The sequence below is a fragment of the Halichoerus grypus genome, chromosome 6, assembly GCF_964656455.1.
Source record: "Halichoerus grypus chromosome 6, mHalGry1.hap1.1, whole genome shotgun sequence".
NCBI lineage: Eukaryota > Metazoa > Chordata > Mammalia > Carnivora > Phocidae > Halichoerus > Halichoerus grypus.
Window position 1 is genome coordinate 75,205,919 of NC_135717.1, and position 23,943 is coordinate 75,229,861.

The window sequence follows — 23,943 nt, forward strand, 5'->3', positions numbered from 1 at the left end:
CCTTTTCACACAGACTTGTTTCTCAGAGATGAGTACCGGGCACGGCACGTTCCTTGTGCTTCCACCACGACTATTCAAAATGCTCCTGTCTTCAAGGAGAAGGATGTTAGGTGGCAGACGGTTTTGGAAAAGTGAGGTTGCTTCTTCGAGGGAGGTATACGGCACTTTCCTTACGCTTCCACGCATACGTATGGAAACGCTTCTGGGTTCACGACAGAAGACGTCAGTTGAGAGCTGCCTTGTACCCCGCCACGTTTCTCAGAGTTAGGTCTATGGAACTTTCCCTACGCGTTCACACGCAGTACTCAGATGGCTTATCCCGTTTCTATGGTCAGGAAGGAAGTGGCACGGTCTCCCTCTGTGTTCCTGTCTGATTACAGTCCGGCCTCGGTCAGGTGACCCAGATCCATTTGACCATCCAGGGCTTTGCCTTTGGCTTCTAGTCTTGAAGCCCTCAGGGGCCCCTGCCGCTCTGAAGGCAGGGGGCGCCGTAGTGTCCTGAGGGCTGAGTGGAGGGCTGGCAGTAAGGGGAGGCTCGGGCTACGGGCAGTATAGGGCACTCTCCGTGGGCGTCAATGCCAACTTTTCTGAAAATCCTTCTCTCTCCAGATAAATGATGTTCGCTGAAAGCCGGTGTCACCACAGGGTGGTTCCTTAGCACTTTCCTTATGCCTCCACACTGCACTTGCGAGAACGCGTCTACCTTCGTGAAACGCCTTGTTAAGGGAGCTTGCATTCTAGCCGGGCTTGTTTCTCGGAGTTCGGTATTTGGCACCTTCCTGAAGCTTTCCCACGCAGCTCTGAAATTGCCTGTGGCTTCCGGAAAGATGTTAGCTGTGAGACTGTTTCTCTAAAGGGCTGTGTCTTGGGCTTAAGTACAGGCCACTTTCCTTAGGCTTCCACAGATACCTTGGGAAACTCCTCTAACTTCCTGGAACAAGATGTGAGGTGACGGATCCAGTCGACAGAGCCTTGATTCTCGGAGTAAAGTGTACGGCACTTTCATTATGCTTCCACAGCCACTTTTGGAAATGGTTCTCTTTCCAGGATAGAAGATGTTAGTGGAAAGCTGCCGTATCCACAGACTTGCTTTGGCCAGTTAAGTACATGGCACTTTCCTTATTCATTCACACACACACGGTTGAACATGCTTCTCTCCCTTCAGGAAAGAAGTTGTTCGTTGAAAGACGCTTTCTCGCCGTTGTTTGTTTTTTTTTTTCCTGAGAGTTACGTGTATGCACTTTTTCCTTAGGCTTCCGCACACAGCCTTGAAAAGCCTTGTGTAAGCTGTGAGTTGAAAGATGCGTTCTTTCCACGCAGGCCTCTAAGAGCGAAGCATATCCCATTTTTCCTTGGGCTTCCACACACACTTTTGAAAAACGTCAGGAAAGCCGTCAGTTAAAGGACGAGTTTGCTACAGTGGATTTTCATAGGGGTAAGTATATAGGGCACTTTCCTCAGGCTTCCACACACACATTTAAAATGGCTTCTATCCTCGTGAACCAAGTCGGGAGCTGAAAGGTGCCTTCTGCACAGACTTGCTTTTCACAGTTAAGCATATGGTACTTTCCCCAGGCTTCCACACGTGCATTAGGTATCCCTTCCCTAAGCACGAAAGAAGACGTGAGTGGAGAGATGCATTCTACAGAACCTTGTTTTCAGAGTTAGGTCCATAACCCATGCGTTATGCTTCCACAGCCACTTTGGAAACTGCTTGTATAGAGGTCAGGAAAGGTGTTCGCTTGAAAGACGGTTTCCCTACGTAATGCTGTTTCTTGGAGTTAAGGATATGGCCCTCTCCTTATGCCTCCCCACGTACATTTGGAAAGTCTACTGACCTCATGACCCCATGTGCTAGCTGAAAGATCCTTTTCACACAGACTTGTTTCTCAGAGATGAGTACCGGGCACGGCACGTTCCTTGTGCTTCCACCACGACTATTCAAAATGCTCCTGTCTTCAAGGAGAAGGTTGTTAGGTGGCAGACGGTTTTGGAAAAGTGAGGTTGCTTCTTCGAGGGAGGTATACGGCACTTTCCTTACGCTTCCACGCATACGTATGGAAACGCTTCTGGGTTCACGACAGAAGACGTCAGTTGAGAGCTGCCTTGTACCCCGCCACGTTTCTCAGAGTTAGGTCTATGGAACTTTCCCTACGCGTTCACACGCAGTACTCAGATGGCTTATCCCGTTTCTATGGTCAGGAAGGAAGTGGCACGGTCTCCCTCTGTGTTCCTGTCTGATTACAGTCCGGCCTCGGTCAGGTGACCCAGATCCATTTGACCATCCAGGGCTTTGCCTTTGGCTTCTAGTCTTGAAGCCCTCAGGGGCCCCTGCCGCTCTGAAGGCAGGGGGCGCCGTAGTGTCCTGAGGGCTGAGTGGAGGGCTGGCAGTAAGGGGAGGCTCGGGCTACGGGCAGTATAGGGCACTCTCCGTGGGCGTCAATGCCAACTTTTCTGAAAATCCTTCTCTCTCCAGATAAATGATGTTCGCTGAAAGCCGGTGTCGCCACAGGGTGGTTCCTTAGCACTTTCCTTATGCCTCCACACTGCACTTGCGAGAACGCGTCTACCTTCGTGAAACGCCTTGTTAAGGGAGCTTGCATTCTAGCCGGGCTTGTTTCTCGGAGTTCGGTATTTGGAACCTTCCTGAAGCTTTCCCACGCAGCTCTGAAATTGCCTGTGGCTTCCGGAAAGATGTTAGCTGTGAGACTGTTTCTCTAAAGGGCTGTGTCTTGGGCTTAAGTACAGGCCACTTTCCTTAGGCTTCCACAGATACCTTGGGAAACTCCTCTAACTTCCTGGAACAAGATGTGAGGTGACGGATCCAGTCGACAGAGCCTTGATTCTCGGAGTAAAGTGTACGGCACTTTCATTATGCTTCCACAGCCACTTTTGGAAATGGTTCTCTTTCCAGGATAGAAGATGTTAGTGGAAAGCTGCCGTATCCACAGACTTGCTTTGGCCAGTTAAGTACATGGCACTTTCCTTATTCATTCACACACACACGGTTGAACATGCTTCTCTCCCTTCAGGAAAGAAGTTGTTCGTTGAAAGACGCTTTCTCGCCGTTGTTTGTTTGTTTTTTTCCTGAGAGTTACGTGTATGCACTTTTTCCTTAGGCTTCCGCACACAGCCTTGAAAAACCTTGTGTAAGCTGTGAGTTGAAAGATGCGTTCTTTCCACGCAGGCCTCTTTCTAAGAGCGAAGCATATCCCATTTTTCCTTGGGCTTCCACACACACTTTTGAAAAACGTCAGGAAAGCCGTGAGTTGAAGGATGGGTTTGCTACAGTGGATTTTCATAGGGGTAAGTATATAGGGCACTTTCCTTAGGCTTCCACACACACATTTGAAATGGCTTCTATCCTCGTGAAACAAGACGGGAGCTGAAAGGTGCCTTCTGCACAGACTTGCTTTTCACACTTAAGCATATGGTACTTTCCCCAGGCTTCCACACGTGCATTAGGTATCCCTTCCTTAAGCAAGAAACAATACGTGAGTGGAGAGATACATTCTACAGAACCTTGTTTTCAGAGTTAGGCCCATAACCCATGCGTTATGCTTCCACACCCACTTTGGAAACTGCTTGTATAGAGGTCAGGAATGGTGTTCGCTTGAAAGACGGTTTCCCTACGTAATGCTGTTTCTTGGAGTTAAGGATATGGCCCTCTCCTTATGCCTCCACACGTACGTTTGGAAACTCTACTGACCTCATGACCCCATGTGCTAGCTGAAAGATCCTTTTCACACAGACTTATTTCTCAGAGATGAGTCCAGGGCACGGCACTTTCATTAGGCTTCCACAGCCACTTTTGGAAATGGTTCTCTTTCCAGGATAGAAGATGTTAGTGGAAAGCTGTCATATCCGCAGACTTGCTTTTGCCAGTTAAGTACATGGCACTTTCCTTATTCATTCACACACACACGGTTGAACATGCTTCTCTCCCTTCAGGAAAGAAGTTGTTCGTTGAAAGACGCTTTCTCGCCGTTGTTTGTTTGTTTTTTTCCTGAGAGTTACGTGTATGCACTTTTTCCTTAGGCTTCCGCACACAGCCCTGAAAAGCCTTGTGTAAGCTGTGAGTTGAAAGATGCGTTCTTTCCACGCAGGCCTCTTTCTAAGAGCGAAGCATATACCACTTTTCCTTGGGCTTCCACACACACTTTTGAAAAACGTCAGGAAAGCCGTCAGTTAAAGGACGAGTTTGCTACAGTGGATTTTCATAGGGGTAAGTATATAGGGCACTTTCCTTAGGCTTCCACACACACATTTAAAATGGCTTCTATCCTCGTGAACCAAGTCGGGAGCTGAAAGGTGCCTTCTGCACAGACTTGCTTTTCACACTTAAGCATATGGTACTTTCCCCAGGCTTCCACACGTGCATTAGGTATCCCTTCCCTAAGCACGAAACAAGACGTGAGTGGAGAGATGCATTCTACAGAACCTTGTTTTCAGAGTTAGGTCCATAACCCATGCGTTATGCTTCCACACCCACTTTGGAAACTGCTTGTATAGAGGTCAGGAAAGGTGTTCGCTTGAAAGACGGTTTCCCTACGTAATGCTGTTTCTTGGAGTTAAGGATATGGCCCTCTCCTTATGCCTCCACACGTACATTTGGAAACTCTACTGACCTCATGACCCCATGTGCTAGCTGAAAGATCCTTTTCACACAGACTTGTTTCTCAGAGATGAGTACCGGGCACGGCACGTTCCTTGTGCTTCCACCACGACTATTCAAAATGCTCCTGTCTTCAAGGAGAAGGATGTTAGGTGGCAGACGGTTTTGGAAAAGTGAGGTTGCTTCTTCGAGGGAGGTATACGGCACTTTCCTTACGCTTCCACGCATACGTATGGAAACGCTTCTGGGTTCACGACAGAAGACGTCAGTTGAGAGCTGCCTTGTACCCCGCCACGTTTCTCAGAGTTAGGTCTATGGAACTTTCCCTACGCGTTCACACGCAGTACTCAGATGGCTTATCCCGTTTCTATGGTCAGGAAAGAAGTGGCACGGTCTCCCTCTGTGTTCCTGTCTGATTACAGTCCGGCCTCGGTCAGGTGACCCAGATCCATTTGACCATCCAGGGCTTTGCCTTTGGCTTCTAGTCTTGAAGCCCTCAGGGGCCCCTGCCGCTCTGAAGGCAGGGGGCGCCGTAGTGTCCTGAGGGCTGAGTGGAGGGCTGGCAGTAAGGGGAGGCTCGGGCTACGGGCAGTATAGGGCACTCTCCGTGGGCGTCAATGCCAACTTTTCTGAAAATCCTTCTCTCTCCAGATAAATGATGTTCGCGGAAAGCCGGTGTCGCCACAGGGTGGTTCCTTAGCACTTTCCTTATGCCTCCACACTGCACTTGCGAGAACGCGTCTACCTTCGTGAAACGCCTTGTTAGGGGAGCTTGCATTCTAGCCGGGCTTGTTTCTCGGAGTTCGGTATTTGGCACCTTCCTGAAGCTTTCCCACGCAGCTCTGAAATTGCCTGTGGCTTCCGGAAAGATGTTAGCTGTGAGACTGTTTCTCTAAAGGGCTGTGTCTTGGGCTTAAGTACAGGCCACTTTCCTTAGGCTTCCACAGATACCTTGGGAAACTCCTCTAACTTCCTGGAACAAGATGTGAGGTGACGGATCCAGTCGACAGAGCCTTGATTCTCGGAGTAAAGTGTACGGCACTTTCATTATGCTTCCACAGCCACTTTTGGAAATGGTTCTCTTTCCAGGATAGAAGATGTTAGTGGAAAGCTGCCGTATCCACAGACTTGCTTTGGCCAGTTAAGTACATGGCACTTTCCTTATTCATTCACACACACACGGTTGAACATGCTTCTCTCCCTTCAGGAAAGAAGTTGTTCGTTGAAAGACGCTTTCTCGCCGTTGTTTGTTTTTTTTTTTCCTGAGAGTTACGTGTATGCACTTTTTCCTTAGGCTTCCGCACACAGCCATGAAAAACCTTGTGTAAGCTGTGAGTTGAAAGATGCGTTCTTTCCACGCAGGCCTCTTTCTAAGAGCGAAGCATATCCCATTTTTCCTTGGGCTTCCACACACACTTTTGAAAAACGTCAGGAAAGCCGTGAGTTGAAGGACGGGTTTGCTACAGTGGATTTTCATAGGGGTAAGTATATAGGGCACTTTCCTTAGGCTTCCACACACACATTTGAAATGGCTTCTATCCTCGTGAAACAAGACGGGAGCTGAAAGGTGCCTTCTGCACAGACTTGCTTTTCACACTTAAGCATATGGTACTTTCCCCAGGCTTCCACACGTGCATTAGGTATCCCTTCCTTAAGCAAGAAACAATACGTGAGTGGAGAGATACATTCTACAGAACCTTGTTTTCAGAGTTAGGTCCATAACCCATGCGTTATGCTTCCACACCCACTTTGGAAACTGCTTGTATAGAGGTCAGGAATGGTGTTCGCTTGAAAGACGGTTTCCCTACGTAATGCTGTTTCTTGGAGTTAAGGATATGGCCCTCTCCTTATGCCTCCACACGTACGTTTGGAAACTCTACTGACCTCATGACCCCATGTGCTAGCTGAAAGATCCTTTTCACACAGACTTATTTCTCAGAGATGAGTCCAGGGCACGGCACTTTCATTAGGCTTCCACAGCCACTTTTGGAAATGGTTCTCTTTCCAGGATAGAAGATGTTAGTGGAAAGCTGTCATATCCGCAGACTTGCTTTTGCCAGTTAAGTACATGGCACTTTCCTTATTCATTCACACACACACGGTTGAACATGCTTCTCTCCCTTCAGGAAAGAAGTTGTTCGTTGAAAGACGCTTTCTCGCCGTTGTTTGTTTTTTTTTTTCCTGAGAGTTACGTGTAGGCACTTTTTCCTTAGGCTTCCGCACACAGCCCTGAAAAGCCTTGTGTAAGCTGTGAGTTGAAAGATGCGTTCTTTCCACGCAGGCCTCTTTCTAAGAGCGAAGCATATACCACTTTTCCTTGGGCTTCCACACACACTTTTGAAAAACGTCAGGAAAGCCGTCAGTTAAAGGACGAGTTTGCTACAGTGGATTTTCATAGGGGTAAGTATATAGGGCACTTTCCTTAGGCTTCCACACACACATTTGAAATGGCTTCTATCCTCGTGAACCAAGTCGGGAGCTGAAAGGTGCCTTCTGCACAGACTTGCTTTTCACACTTAAGCATATGGTACTTTCCCCAGGCTTCCACACGTGCATTAGGTATCCCTTCCCTAAGCACGAAACAAGACGTGAGTGGAGAGATGCATTCTACAGAACCTTGTTTTCAGAGTTAGGTCCATAACCCATGCGTTATGCTTCCACAGCCACTTTGGAAACTGCTTGTATAGAGGTCAGGAAAGGTGTTCGCTTGAAAGACGGTTTCCCTACGTAATGCTGTTTCTTGGAGTTAAGGATATGGCCCTCTCCTTATGCCTCCACACGTACATTTGGAAACTCTACTGACCTCATGACCCCATGTGCTAGCTGAAAGATCCTTTTCACACAGATTTGTTTCTCAGAGATGAGTACCGGGCACGGCACGTTCCTTGTGCTTCCACCACGACTATTCAAAATGCTCCTGTCTTCAAGGAGAAGGATGTTAGGTGGCAGACGGTTTTGGAAAAGTGAGGTTGCTTCTTCGAGGGAGGTATACGGCACTTTCCTTACGCTTCCACGCATACGTATGGAAACGCTTCTGGGTTCACGACAGAAGACGTCAGTTGAGAGCTGCCTTGTACCCCGCCACGTTTCTCAGAGTTAGGTCTATGGAACTTTCCCTACGCGTTCACACGCAGTACTCAGATGGCTTATCCCGTTTCTATGGTCAGGAAAGAAGTGGCACGGTCTCCCTCTGTGTTCCTGTCTGATTACAGTCCGGCCTCGGTCAGGTGACCCAGATCCATTTGACCATCCAGGGCTTTGCCTTTGGCTTCTAGTCTTGAAGCCCTCAGGGGCCCCTGCCGCTCTGAAGGCAGGGGGCGCCGTAGTGTCCTGAGGGCTGAGTGGAGGGCTGGCAGTAAGGGGAGGCTCGGGCTACGGGCAGTATAGGGCACTCTCCGTGGGCGTCAATGCCAACTTTTCTGAAAATCCTTCTCTCTCCAGATAAATGATGTTCGCGGAAAGCCGGTGTCGCCACAGGGTGGTTCCTTAGCCCTTTCCTTATGCCTCCACACTGCACTTGCGAGAACGCGTCTACCTTCGTGAAACGCCTTGTTAGGGGAGCTTGCATTCTAGCCGGGCTTGTTTCTCGGAGTTCGGTATTTGGCACCTTCCTGAAGCTTTCCCACGCAGCTCTGAAATTGCCTGTGGCTTCCGGAAAGATGTTAGCTGTGAGACTGTTTCTCTAAAGGGCTGTGTCTTGGGCTTAAGTACAGGCCACTTTCCTTAGGCTTCCACAGATACCTTGGGAAACTCCTCTAACTTCCTGGAACAAGATGTGAGGTGACGGATCCAGTCGACAGAGCCTTGATTCTCGGAGTAAAGTGTACGGCACTTTCATTATGCTTCCACAGCCACTTTTGGAAATGGTTCTCTTTCCAGGATAGAAGATGTTAGTGGAAAGCTGCCGTATCCACAGACTTGCTTTGGCCAGTTAAGTACATGGCACTTTCCTTATTCATTCACACACACACGGTTGAACATGCTTCTCTCCCTTCAGGAAAGAAGTTGTTCGTTGAAAGACGCTTTCTCGCCGTTGTTTGTTTTTTTTTTTCCTGAGAGTTACGTGTATGCACTTTTTCCTTAGGCTTCCGCACACAGCCTTGAAAAGCCTTGTGTAAGCTGTGAGTTGAAAGATGCGTTCTTTCCACGCAGGCCTCTAAGAGCGAAGCATATCCCATTTTTCCTTGGGCTTCCACACACACTTTTGAAAAACGTCAGGAAAGCCGTCAGTTAAAGGACGAGTTTGCTACAGTGGATTTTCATAGGGGTAAGTATATAGGGCACTTTCCTCAGGCTTCCACACACACATTTAAAATGGCTTCTATCCTCGTGAACCAAGTCGGGAGCTGAAAGGTGCCTTCTGCACAGACTTGCTTTTCACAGTTAAGCATATGGTACTTTCCCCAGGCTTCCACACGTGCATTAGGTATCCCTTCCCTAAGCACGAAACAAGACGTGAGTGGAGAGATGCATTCTACAGAACCTTGTTTTCAGAGTTAGGTCCATAACCCATGCGTTATGCTTCCACAGCCACTTTGGAAACTGCTTGTATAGAGGTCAGGAAAGGTGTTCGCTTGAAAGACGGTTTCCCTACGTAATGCTGTTTCTTGGAGTTAAGGATATGGCCCTCTCCTTATGCCTCCACACGTACATTTGGAAAGTCTACTGACCTCATGACCCCATGTGCTAGCTGAAAGATCCTTTTCACACAGACTTGTTTCTCAGAGATGAGTACCGGGCACGGCACGTTCCTTGTGCTTCCACCACGACTATTCAAAATGCTCCTGTCTTCAAGGAGAAGGATGTTAGGTGGCAGACGGTTTTGGAAAAGTGAGGTTGCTTCTTCGAGGGAGATATACGGCACTTTCCTTACGCTTCCACGCATACGTATGGAAACGCTTCTGGGTTCACGACAGAAGACGTCAGTTGAGAGCTGCCTTGTACCCCGCCACGTTTCTCAGAGTTAGGTCTATGGAACTTTCCCTACGCGTTCACACGCAGTACTCAGATGGCTTATCCCGTTTCTATGGTCAGGAAGGAAGTGGCACGGTCTCCCTCTGTGTTCCTGTCTGATTACAGTCCGGCCTCGGTCAGGTGACCCAGATCCATTTGACCATCCAGGGCTTTGCCTTTGGCTTCTAGTCTTGAAGCCCTCAGGGGCCCCTGCCGCTCTGAAGGCAGGGGGCGCCGTAGTGTCCTGAGGGCTGAGTGGAGGGCTGGCAGTAAGGGGAGGCTCGGGCTACGGGCAGTATAGGGCACTCTCCGTGGGCGTCAATGCCAACTTTTCTGAAAATCCTTCTCTCTCCAGATAAATGATGTTCGCTGAAAGCCGGTGTCACCACAGGGTGGTTCCTTAGCACTTTCCTTATGCCTCCACACTGCACTTGCGAGAACGCGTCTACCTTCGTGAAACGCCTTGTTAAGGGAGCTTGCATTCTAGCCGGGCTTGTTTCTCGGAGTTCGGTATTTGGCACCTTCCTGAAGCTTTCCCACGCAGCTCTGAAATTGCCTGTGGCTTCCGGAAAGATGTTAGCTGTGAGACTGTTTCTCTAAAGGGCTGTGTCTTGGGCTTAAGTACAGGCCACTTTCCTTAGGCTTCCACAGATACCTTGGGAAACTCCTCTAACTTCCTGGAACAAGATGTGAGGTGACGGATCCAGTCGACAGAGCCTTGATTCTCGGAGTAAAGTGTACGGCACTTTCATTATGCTTCCACAGCCACTTTTGGAAATGGTTCTCTTTCCAGGATAGAAGATGTTAGTGGAAAGCTGCCGTATCCACAGACTTGCTTTGGCCAGTTAAGTACATGGCACTTTCCTTATTCATTCACACACACACGGTTGAACATGCTTCTCTCCCTTCAGGAAAGAAGTTGTTCGTTGAAAGACGCTTTCTCGCCGTTGTTTGTTTTTTTTTTTCCTGAGAGTTACGTGTATGCACTTTTTCCTTAGGCTTCCGCACACAGCCTTGAAAAACCTTGTGTAAGCTGTGAGTTGAAAGATGCGTTCTTTCCACGCAGGCCTCTTTCTAAGAGCGAAGCATATCCCATTTTTCCTTGGGCTTCCACACACACTTTTGAAAAACGTCAGGAAAGCCGTGAGTTGAAGGATGGGTTTGCTACAGTGGATTTTCATAGGGGTAAGTATATAGGGCACTTTCCTTAGGCTTCCACACACACATTTGAAATGGCTTCTATCCTCGTGAAACAAGACGGGAGCTGAAAGGTGCCTTCTGCACAGACTTGCTTTTCACACTTAAGCATATGGTACTTTCCCCAGGCTTCCACACGTGCATTAGGTATCCCTTCCTTAAGCAAGAAACAATACGTGAGTGGAGAGATACATTCTACAGAACCTTGTTTTCAGAGTTAGGTCCATAACCCATGCGTTATGCTTCCACAGCCACTTTGGAAACTGCTTGTATAGAGGTCAGGAAAGGTGTTCGCTTGAAAGACGGTTTCCCTACGTAATGCTGTTTCTTGGAGTTAAGGATATGGCCCTCTCCTTATGCCTCCACACGTACGTTTGGAAACTCTACTGACCTCATGACCCCATGTGCTAGCTGAAAGATCCTTTTCACACAGACTTATTTCTCAGAGATGAGTCCAGGGCACGGCACTTTCATTAGGCTTCCACAGCCACTTTTGGAAATGGTTCTCTTTCCAGGATAGAAGATGTTAGTGGAAAGCTGTCATATCCGCAGACTTGCTTTTGCCAGTTAAGTACATGGCACTTTCCTTATTCATTCACACACACACGGTTGAACATGCTTCTCTCCCTTCAGGAAAGAAGTTGTTCGTTGAAAGACGCTTTCTCGCCGTTGTTTGTTTGTTTTTTTCCTGAGAGTTACGTGTATGCACTTTTTCCTTAGGCTTCCGCACACAGCCCTGAAAAGCCTTGTGTAAGCTGTGAGTTGAAAGATGCGTTCTTTCCACGCAGGCCTCTTTCTAAGAGCGAAGCATATACCACTTTTCCTTGGGCTTCCACACACACTTTTGAAAAACGTCAGGAAAGCCGTCAGTTAAAGGACGAGTTTGCTACAGTGGATTTTCATAGGGGTAAGTATATAGGGCACTTTCCTTAGGCTTCCACACACACATTTGAAATGGCTTCTATCCTCGTGAAACAAGACGGGAGCTGAAAGGTGCCTTCTGCACAGACTTGCTTTTCACACTTAAGCATATGGTACTTTCCCCAGGCTTCCACACGTGCATTAGGTATCCCTTCCTTAAGCAAGAAACAATACGTGAGTGAAGAGATACATTCTACAGAACCTTGTTTTCAGAGTTAGGTCCATAACCCATGCGTTATGCTTCCACACCCACTTTGGAAACTGCTTGTATAGAGGTCAGGAATGGTGTTCGCTTGAAAGACGGTTTCCCTACGTAATGCTGTTTCTTGGAGTTAAGGATATGGCCCTCTCCTTATGCCTCCACACGTACGTTTGGAAACTCTACTGACCTCATGACCCCATGTGCTAGCTGAAAGATCCTTTTCACACAGACTTATTTCTCAGAGATGAGTCCAGGGCACGGCACTTTCATTAGGCTTCCACAGCCACTTTTGGAAATGGTTCTCTTTCCAGGATAGAAGATGTTAGTGGAAAGCTGTCATATCCGCAGACTTGCTTTTGACAGTTAAGTACATGGCACTTTCCTTATTCATTCACACACACACGGTTGAACATGCTTCTCTCCCTTCAGGAAAGAAGTTGTTCGTTGAAAGACGCTTTCTCGCCGTTGTTTGTTTGTTTTTTTCCTGAGAGTTACGTGTATGCACTTTTTCCTTAGGCTTCCGCACACAGCCTTGAAAAGCCTTGTGTAAGCTGTGAGTTGAAAGATGCGTTCTTTCCACGCAGGCCTCTTTCTAAGAGCGAAGCATATACCACTTTTCCTTGGGCTTCCACACACACTTTTGAAAAACGTCAGGAAAGCCGTCAGTTAAAGGACGAGTTTGCTACAGTGGATTTTCATAGGGGTAAGTATATAGGGCACTTTCCTTAGTCTTCCACACACACATTTAAAATGGCTTCTATCCTCGTGAACCAAGTCGGGAGCTGAAAGGTGCCTTCTGCACAGACTTGCTTTTCACACTTAAGCATATGGTACTTTCCCCAGGCTTCCACACGTGCATTAGGTATCCCTTCCCTAAGCACGAAACAAGACGTGAGTGGAGAGATGCATTCTACAGAACCTTGTTTTCAGAGTTAGGTCCATAACCCATGCGTTATGCTTCCACAGCCACTTTGGAAACTGCTTGTATAGAGGTCAGGAAAGGTGTTCGCTTGAAAGACGGTTTCCCTACGTAATGCTGTTTCTTGGAGTTAAGGATATGGCCCTCTCCTTATGCCTCCACACGTACATTTGGAAACTCTACTGACCTCATGACCCCATGTGCTAGCTGAAAGATCCTTTTCACACAGACTTGTTTCTCAGAGATGAGTACCGGGCACGGCACGTTCCTTGTGCTTCCACCACGACTATTCAAAATGCTCCTGTCTTCAAGGAGAAGGATGTTAGGTGGCAGACGGTTTTGGAAAAGTGAGGTTGCTTCTTCGAGGGAGGTATACGGCACTTTCCTTACGCTTCCACGCATACGTATGGAAACGCTTCTGGGTTCACGACAGAAGACGTCAGTTGAGAGCTGCCTTGCACCCCGCCACGTTTCTCAGAGTTAGGTCTATGGAACTTTCCCTACGCGTTCACACGCAGTACTCAGATGGCTTATCCCGTTTCTATGGTCAGGAAGGAAGTGGCACGGTCTCCCTCTGTGTTCCTGTCTGATTACAGTCCGGCCTCGGTCAGGTGACCCAGATCCATTTGACCATCCAGGGCTTTGCCTTTGGCTTCTAGTCTTGAAGCCCTCAGGGGCCCCTGCCGCTCTGAAGGCAGGGGGCGCCGTAGTGTCCTGAGGGCTGAGTGGAGGGCTAGCAGTAAGGGGAGGCTCGGGCTACGGGCAGTATAGGGCACTCTCCGTGGGCGTCAATGCCAACTTTTCTGAAAATCCTTCTCTCTCCAGATAAATGATGTTCGCTGAAAGCCGGTGTCGCCACAGGGTGGTTCCTTAGCACTTTCCTTATGCCTCCACACTGCACTTGCGAGAACGCGTCTACCTTCGTGAAACGCCTTGTTAAGGGAGCTTGCATTCTAGCCGGGCTTGTTTCTCGGAGTTCGGTATTTGGCACCTTCCTGAAGCTTTCCCACGCAGCTCTGAAATTGCCTGTGGCTTCCGGAAAGATGTTAGCTGTGAGACTGTTTCTCTAAAGGGCTGTGTCTTGGGCTTAAGTACAGGCCACTTTCCTTAGGCTTCCACAGATACCTTGGGAAACTCCTCTAACTTCCTGGAACAAGATGTGAGGTGACGGATCCAGTCGACAGAGCCTTGATTCTCGGAGTAAAGTGTACGGCACTTTCATTATGCTTCCACAGCCACTTTTGGAAATGGTTCTCTTTCCAGGATAGAAGATGTTAGTGGAAAGCTGCCGTATCCACTGACTTGCTTTGGCCAGTTAAGTACATGGCACTTTCCTTATTCATTCACACACACACGGTTGAACATGCTTCTCTCCCTTCAGGAAAGAAGTTGTTCGTTGAAAGACGCTTTCTCGCCGTTGTTTGTTTTTTTTTTTCCTGAGAGTTACGTGTATGCACTTTTTCCTTAGGCTTCCGCACACAGCCTTGAAAAGCCTTGTGTAAGCTGTGAGTTGAAAGATGCGTTCTTTCCACGCAGGCCTCTAAGAGCGAAGCATATCCCATTTTTCCTTGGGCTTCCACACACACTTTTGAAAAACGTCAGGAAAGCCGTCAGTTAAAGGACGAGTTTGCTACAGTGGATTTTCATAGGGGTAAGTATATAGGGCACTTTCCTCAGGCTTCCACACACACATTTAAAATGGCTTCTATCCTCGTGAACCAAGTCGGGAGCTGAAAGGTGCCTTCTGCACAGACTTGCTTTTCACAGTTAAGCATATGGTACTTTCCCCAGGCTTCCACACGTGCATTAGGTATCCCTTCCCTAAGCACGAAAGAAGACGTGAGTGGAGAGATGCATTCTACAGAACCTTGTTTTCAGAGTTAGGTCCATAACCCATGCGTTATGCTTCCACAGCCACTTTGGAAACTGCTTGTATAGAGGTCAGGAAAGGTGTTCGCTTGAAAGACGGTTTCCCTACGTAATGCTGTTTCTTGGAGTTAAGGATATGGCCCTCTCCTTATGCCTCCCCACGTACATTTGGAAAGTCTACTGACCTCATGACCCCATGTGCTAGCTGAAAGATCCTTTTCACACAGACTTGTTTCTCAGAGATGAGTACCGGGCATGGCACGTTCCTTGTGCTTCCACCACGACTATTCAAAATGCTCCTGTCTTCAAGGAGAAGGATGTTAGGTGGCAGACGGTTTTGGAAAAGTGAGGTTGCTTCTTCGAGGGAGGTATACGGCACTTTCCTTACGCTTCCACGCATACGTATGGAAACGCTTCTGGGTTCACGACAGAAGACGTCAGTTGAGAGCTGCCTTGTACCCCGCCACGTTTCTCAGAGTTAGGTCTATGGAACTTTCCCTACGCGTTCACACGCAGTACTCAGATGGCTTATCCCGTTTCTATGGTCAGGAAGGAAGTGGCTCGGTCTCCCTCTGTGTTCCTGTCTGATTACAGTCCGGCCTCGGTCAGGTGACCCAGATCCATTTGACCATCCAGGGCTTTGCCTTTGGCTTCTAGTCTTGAAGCCCTCAGGGGCCCCTGCCGCTCTGAAGGCAGGGGGCGCCGTAGTGTCCTGAGGGCTGAGTGGAGGGCTGGCAGTAAGGGGAGGCTCGGGCTACGGGCAGTATAGGGCACTCTCCGTGGGCGTCAATGCCAACTTTTCTGAAAATCCTTCTCTCTCCAGATAAATGATGTTCGCTGAAAGCCGGTGTCGCCACAGGGTGGTTCCTTAGCACTTTCCTTATGCCTCCACACTGCACTTGCGAGAACGCGTCTACCTTCGTGAAACGCCTTGTTAAGGGAGCTTGCATTCTAGCCGGGCTTGTTTCTCGGAGTTCGGTATTTGGAACCTTCCTGAAGCTTTCCCACGCAGCTCTGAAATTGCCTGTGGCTTCCGGAAAGATGTTAGCTGTGAGACTGTTTCTCTAAAGGGCTGTGTCTTGGGCTTAAGTACAGGCCACTTTCCTTAGGCTTCCACAGATACCTTGGGAAACTCCTCTAACTTCCTGGAACAAGATGTGAGGTGATGGATCCAGTCGACAGAGCCTTGATTCTCGGAGTAAAGTGTACGGCACTTTCATTATGCTTCCACAGCCACTTTTGGAAATGGTTCTCTTTCCAGGATAGAAGATGTTAGTGGAAAGCTGCCGTATCCACAGACTTGCTTTGGCCAGTTAAGTACATGGCACTTTCCTTATTCATTCACACACACACGGTTGAACATGCTTCTCTCCCTTCAGGAAAGAAGTTGTTCGTTGAAAGACGCTTTCTCGCCGTTGTTTGTTTTTTTTTTTCCTGAGAGTTACGTGTATGCACTTTTTCCTTAGGCTTCCGCACACAGCCTTGAAAAACCTTGTGTAAGCTGTGAGTTGAAAGATGCGTTCTTTCCACGCAGGCCTCTTTCTAAGAGCGAAGCATATCCCATTTTTCCTTGGGCTTCCACACACACTTTTGAAAAACGTCAGGAAAGCCGTGAGTTGAAGGATGGGTTTGCTACAGTGGATTTTCATAGGGGTAAGTATATAGGGCACTTTCCTTAGGCTTCCACACACACATTTGAAATGGCTTCTATCCTCATGAAACAAGACGGGAGCTGAAAGGTGCCTTCTGCACAGACTTGCTTTTCACAGTTAAGCATATGGTACTTTCCCCAGGCTTCCACACGTGCATTAGGTATCCCTTCCTTAAGCAAGGAACAATACGTGAGTGGAGAGATACATTCTACAGAACCTTGTTTTCAGAGTTAGGTCCATAACCCATGCGTTATGCTTCCACACCCACTTTGGAAACTGCTTGTATAGAGGTCAGGAATGGTGTTCGCTTGAAAGACGGTTTCCCTACGTAATGCTGTTTCTTGGAGTTAAGGATATGGCCCTCTCCTTATGCCTCCACACGTACGTTTGGAAACTCTACTGACCTCATGACCCCATGTGCTAGCTGAAAGATCCTTTTCACACAGACTTATTTCTCAGAGATGAGTCCAGGGCACGGCACTTTCATTAGGCTTCCACAGCCACTTTTGGAAATGGTTCTCTTTCCAGGATAGAAGATGTTAGTGGAAAGCTGTCATATCCGCAGACTTGCTTTTGCCAGTTAAGTACATGGCACTTTCCTTATTCATTCACACACACACGGTTGAACATGCTTCTCTCCCTTCAGGAAAGAAGTTGTTCGTTGAAAGACGCTTTCTCGCCGTTGTTTGTTTGTTTTTTTCCTGAGAGTTACGTGTATGCACTTTTTCCTTAGGCTTCCGCACACAGCCCTGAAAAGCCTTGTGTAAGCTGTGAGTTGAAAGATGCGTTCTTTCCACGCAGGCCTCTTTCTAAGAGCGAAGCATATACCACTTTTCCTTGGGCTTCCACACACACTTTTGAAAAACTTCAGGAAAGCCGTCAGTTAAAGGACGAGTTTTCTACAGTGGATTTTCATAGGGGTAAGTATATAGGGCACTTTCCTTAGGCTTCCACACACACATTTAAAATGGCTTCTATCCTCGTGAACCAAGTCGGGAGCTGAAAGGTGCCTTCTGCACAGACTTGCTTTTCACACTTAAGCATATGGTACTTTCCCCAGGCTTCCACACGTGCATTAGGTATCCCTTCCCTAAGCACGAAACAAGACGTGAGTGGAGAGATGCATTCTACAGAACCTTGTTTTCAGAGTTAGGTCCATAACCCATGCGTTATGCTTCCACAGCCACTTTGGAAACTGCTTGTATAGAGGTCAGGAAAGGTGTTCGCTTGAAAGACGGTTTCCCTACGTAATGCTGTTTCTTGGAGTTAAGGATATGGCCCTCTCCTTATGCCTCCACACGTACATTTGGAAAGTCTACTGACCTCATGACCCCATGTGCTAGCTGAAAGATCCTTTTCACACAGACTTGTTTCTCAGAGATGAGTACCGGGCACGGCACGTTCCTTGTGCTTCCACCACGACTATTCAAAATGCTCCTGTCTTCAAGGAGAAGGATGTTAGGTGGCAGACGGTTTTGGAAAAGTGAGGTTGCTTCTTCGAGGGAGGTATACGGCACTTTCCTTACGCTTCCACGCATACGTATGGAAACGCTTCTGGGTTCACGACAGAAGACGTCAGTTGAGAGCTGCCTTGTACCCCGCCACGTTTCTCAGAGTTAGGTCTATGGAACTTTCCCTACGCGTTCACACGCAGTACTCAGATGGCTTATCCCGTTTCTATGGTCAGGAAAGAAGTGGCACCGTCTCCCTCTGTGTTCCTGTCTGATTACAGTCCGGCCTCGGTCAGGTGACCCAGATCCATTTGACCATCCAGGGCTTTGCCTTTGGCTTCTAGTCTTGAAGCCCTCAGGGGCCCCTGCCGCTCTGAAGGCAGGGGGCGCCGTAGTGTCCTGAGGGCTGAGTGGAGGGCTTTCAGTAAGGGGAGGCTCGGGCTACGGGCAGTATAGGGCACTCTCCGTGGGCGTCAATGCCAACTTTTCTGAAAATCCTTCTCTCTCCAGATAAATGATGTTCGCTGAAAGCCGGTGTCGCCACAGGGTGGTTCCTTAGCACTTTCCTTATGCCTCCACACTGCACTTGCGAGAACGCGTCTACCTTCGTGAAACGCCTTGTTAGGGGAGCTTGCATTCTAGCCGGGCTTGTTTCTCGGAGTTCGGTATTTGGCACCTTCCTGAAGCTTTCCCACGCAGCTCTGAAATTGCCTGTGGCTTCCGGAAAGATGTTAGCTGTGAGACTGTTTCTCTAAAGGGCTGTGTCTTGGGCTTAAGTACAGGCCACTTTCCTTAGGCTTCCACAGATACCTTGGGAAACTCCTCTAACTTCCTGGAACAAGATGTGAGGTGACGGATCCAGTCGACAGAGCCTTGATTCTCGGAGTAAAGTGTACGGCACTTTCATTATGCTTCCACAGCCACTTTTGGAAATGGTTCTCTTTCCAGGATAGAAGATGTTAGTGGAAAGCTGCCGTATCCACAGACTTGCTTTGGCCAGTTAAGTACATGGCACTTTCCTTATTCATTCACACACACACGGTTGAACATGCTTCTCTCCCTTCAGGAAAGAAGTTGTTCGTTGAAAGACGCTTTCTCGCCGTTGTTTGTTTGTTTTTTTCCTGAGAGTTACGTGTATGCACTTTTTCCTTAGGCTTCCGCACACAGCCTTGAAAAACCTTGTGTAAGCTGTGAGTTGAAAGATGCGTTCTTTCCACGCAGGCCTCTTTCTAAGAGCGAAGCATATCCCATTTTTCCTTGGGCTTCCACACACACTTTTGAAAAACGTCAGGAAAGCCGTGAGTTGAAGGATGGGTTTGCTACAGTGGATTTTCATAGGGGTAAGTATATAGGGCACTTTCCTTAGGCTTCCACACACACATTTGAAATGGCTTCTATCCTCGTGAAACAAGACGGGAGCTGAAAGGTGCCTTCTGCACAGACTTGCTTTTCACACTTAAGCATATGGTACTTTCCCCAGGCTTCCACACGTGCATTAGGTATCCCTTCCTTAAGCAAGAAACAATACGTGAGTGGAGAGATACATTCTACAGAACCTTGTTTTCAGAGTTAGGTCCATAACCCATGCGTTATGCTTCCACAGCCACTTTGGAAACTGCTTGTATAGAGGTCAGGAAAGGTGTTCGCTTGAAAGACGGTTTCCCTACGTAATGCTGTTTCTTGGAGTTAAGGATATGGCCCTCTCCTTATGCCTCCACACGTACGTTTGGAAACTCTACTGACCTCATGACCCCATGTGCTAGCTGAAAGATCCTTTTCACACAGACTTATTTCTCAGAGATGAGTCCAGGGCACGGCACTTTCATTAGGCTTCCACAGCCACTTTTGGAAATGGTTCTCTTTCCAGGATAGAAGATGTTAGTGGAAAGCTGTCATATCCGCAGACTTGCTTTTGCCAGTTAAGTACATGGCACTTTCCTTATTCATTCACACACACACGGTTGAACATGCTTCTCTCCCTTCAGGAAAGAAGTTGTTCGTTGAAAGACGCTTTCTCGCCGTTGTTTGTTTGTTTTTTTCCTGAGAGTTACGTGTATGCACTTTTTCCTTAGGCTTCCGCACACAGCCCTGAAAAGCCTTGTGTAAGCTGTGAGTTGAAAGATGCGTTCTTTCCACGCAGGCCTCTTTCTAAGAGCGAAGCATATACCACTTTTCCTTGGGCTTCCACACACACTTTTGAAAAACGTCAGGAAAGCCGTCAGTTAAAGGACGAGTTTGCTACAGTGGATTTTCATAGGGGTAAGTATATAGGGCACTTTCCTTAGGCTTCCACACACACATTTGAAATGGCTTCTATCCTCGTGAAACAAGACGGGAGCTGAAAGGTGCCTTCTGCACAGACTTGCTTTTCACAGTTAAGCATATGGTACTTTCCCCAGGCTTCCACACGTGCATTAGGTATCCCTTCCTTAAGCAAGAAACAATACGTGAGTGAAGAGATACATTCTACAGAACCTTGTTTTCAGAGTTAGGTCCATAACCCATGCGTTATGCTTCCACCCCCACTTTGGAAACTGCTTGTATAGAGGTCAGGAATGGTGTTCGCTTGAAAGACGGTTTCCCTACGTAATGCTGTTTCTTGGAGTTAAGGATATGGCCCTCTCCTTATGCCTCCACACGTACGTTTGGAAACTCTACTGACCTCATGACCCCATGTGCTAGCTGAAAGATCCTTTTCACACAGACTTATTTCTCAGAGATGAGTCCAGGGCACGGCACTTTCATTAGGCTTCCACAGCCACTTTTGGAAATGGTTCTCTTTCCAGGATAGAAGATGTTAGTGGAAAGCTGTCATATCCGCAGACTTGCTTTTGACAGTTAAGTACATGGCACTTTCCTTATTCATTCACACACACACGGTTGAACATGCTTCTCTCCCTTCAGGAAAGAAGTTGTTCGTTGAAAGACGCTTTCTCGCCGTTGTTTGTTTGTTTTTTTCCTGAGAGTTACGTGTATGCACTTTTTCCTTAGGCTTCCGCACACAGCCTTGAAAAGCCTTGTGTAAGCTGTGAGTTGAAAGATGCGTTCTTTCCACGCAGGCCTCTTTCTAAGAGCGAAGCATATACCACTTTTCCTTGGGCTTCCACACACACTTTTGAAAAACGTCAGGAAAGCCGTCAGTTAAAGGACGAGTTTGCTACAGTGGATTTTCATAGGGGTAAGTATATAGGGCACTTTCCTTAGTCTTCCACACACACATTTAAAATGGCTTCTATCCTCGTGAACCAAGTCGGGAGCTGAAAGTTGCCTTCTGCACAGACTTGCTTTTCACACTTAAGCATATGGTACTTTCCCCAGGCTTCCACACGTGCATTAGGTATCCCTTCCCTAAGCACGAAACAAGACGTGAGTGGAGAGATGCATTCTACAGAACCTTGTTTTCAGAGTTAGGTCCATAACCCATGCGTTATGCTTCCACAGCCACTTTGGAAACTGCTTGTATAGAGGTCAGGAAAGGTGTTCGCTTGAAAGACGGTTTCCCTACGTAATGCTGTTTCTTGGAGTTAAGGATATGGCCCTCTCCTTATGCCTCCACACGTACATTTGGAAAGTCTACTGACCTCATGACCCCATGTGCTAGCTGAAAGATCCTTTTCACACAGACTTGTTTCTCAGAGATGAGTACCGGGCACGGCACGTTCCTTGTGCTTCCACCACGACTATTCAAAATGCTCCTGTCTTCAAGGAGAAGGATGTTAGGTGGCAGACGGTTTTGGAAAAGTGAGGTTGCTTCTTCGAGGGAGGTATACGGCACTTTCCTTACGCTTCCACGCATACGTATGGAAACGCTTCTGGGTTCACGACAGAAGACGTCAGTTGAGAGCTGCCTTGCACCCCGCCACGTTTCTCAGAGTTAGGTCTATGGAACTTTCCCTACGCGTTCACACGCAGTACTCAGATGGCTTATCCCGTTTCTATGGTCAGGAAGGAAGTGGCACGGTCTCCCTCTGTGTTCCTGTCTGATTACAGTCCGGCCTCGGTCAGGTGACCCAGATCCATTTGACCATCCAGGGCTTTGCCTTTGGCTTCTAGTCTTGAAGCCCTCAGGGGCCCCTGCCGCTCTGAAGGCAGGGGGCGCCGTAGTGTCCTGAGGGCTGAGTGGAGGGCTAGCAGTAAGGGGAGGCTCGGGCTACGGGCAGTATAGGGCACTCTCCGTGGGCGTCAATGCCAACTTTTCTGAAAATCCTTCTCTCTCCAGATAAATGATGTTCGCTGAAAGCCGGTGTCGCCACAGGGTGGTTCCTTAGCACTTTCCTTATGCCTCCACACTGCACTTGCGAGAACGCGTCTACCTTCGTGAAACGCCTTGTTAAGGGAGCTTGCATTCTAGCCGGGCTTGTTTCTCGGAGTTCGGTATTTGGCACCTTCCTGAAGCTTTCCCACGCAGCTCTGAAATTGCCTGTGGCTTCCGGAAAGATGTTAGCTGTGAGACTGTTTCTCTAAAGGGCTGTGTCTTGGGCTTAAGTACAGGCCACTTTCCTTAGGCTTCCACAGATACCTTGGGAAACTCCTCTAACTTCCTGGAACAAGATGTGAGGTGACGGATCCAGTCGACAGAGCCTTGATTCTCGGAGTAAAGTGTACGGCACTTTCATTATGCTTCCACAGCCACTTTTGGAAATGGTTCTCTTTCCAGGATAGAAGATGTTAGTGGAAAGCTGCCGTATCCACAGACTTGCTTTGGCCAGTTAAGTACATGGCACTTTCCTTATTCATTCACACACACACGGTTGAACATGCTTCTCTCCCTTCAGGAAAGAAGTTGTTCGTTGAAAGACGCTTTCTCGCCGTTGTTTGTTTTTTTTTTTCCTGAGAGTTACGTGTATGCACTTTTTCCTTAGGCTTCCGCACACAGCCTTGAAAAGCCTTGTGTAAGCTGTGAGTTGAAAGATGCGTTCTTTCCACGCAGGCCTCTAAGAGCGAAGCATATCCCATTTTTCCTTGGGCTTCCACACACACTTTTGAAAAACGTCAGGAAAGCCGTCAGTTAAAGGACGAGTTTGCTACAGTGGATTTTCATAGGGGTAAGTATATAGGGCACTTTCCTCAGGCTTCCACACACACATTTAAAATGGCTTCTATCCTCGTGAACCAAGTCGGGAGCTGAAAGGTGCCTTCTGCACAGACTTGCTTTTCACAGTTAAGCATATGGTACTTTCCCCAGGCTTCCACACGTGCATTAGGTATCCCTTCCCTAAGCACGAAAGAAGACGTGAGTGGAGAGATGCATTCTACAGAACCTTGTTTTCAGAGTTAGGTCCATAACCCATGCGTTATGCTTCCACAGCCACTTTGGAAACTGCTTGTATAGAGGTCAGGAAAGGTGTTCGCTTGAAAGACGGTTTCCCTACGTAATGCTGTTTCTTGGAGTTAAGGATATGGCCCTCTCCTTATGCCTCCCCACGTACATTTGGAAAGTCTACTGACCTCATGACCCCATGTGCTAGCTGAAAGATCCTTTTCACACAGACTTGTTTCTCAGAGATGAGTACCGGGCACGGCACGTTCCTTGTGCTTCCACCACGACTATTCAAAATGCTCCTGTCTTCAAGGAGAAGGATGTTAGGTGGCAGACGGTTTTGGAAAAGTGAGGTTGCTTCTTCGAGGGAGGTATACGGCACTTTCCTTACGCTTCCACGCATACGTATGGAAACGCTTCTGGGTTCACGACAGAAGACGTCAGTTGAGAGCTGCCTTGTACCCCGCCACGTTTCTCAGAGTTAGGTCTATGGAACTTTCCCTACGCGTTCACACGCAGTACTCAGATGGCTTATCCCGTTTCTATGGTCAGGAAGGAAGTGGCTCGGTCTCCCTCTGTGTTCCTGTCTGATTACAGTCCGGCCTCGGTCAGGTGACCCAGATCCATTTGACCATCCAGGGCTTTGCCTTTGGCTTCTAGTCTTGAAGCCCTCAGGGGCCCCTGCCGCTCTGAAGGCAGGGGGCGCCGTAGTGTCCTGAGGGCTGAGTGGAGGGCTGGCAGTAAGGGGAGGCTCGGGCTACGGGCAGTATAGGGCACTCTCCGTGGGCGTCAATGCCAACTTTTCTGAAAATCCTTCTCTCTCCAGATAAATGATGTTCGCTGAAAGCCGGTGTCGCCACAGGGTGGTTCCTTAGCACTTTCCTTATGCCTCCACACTGCACTT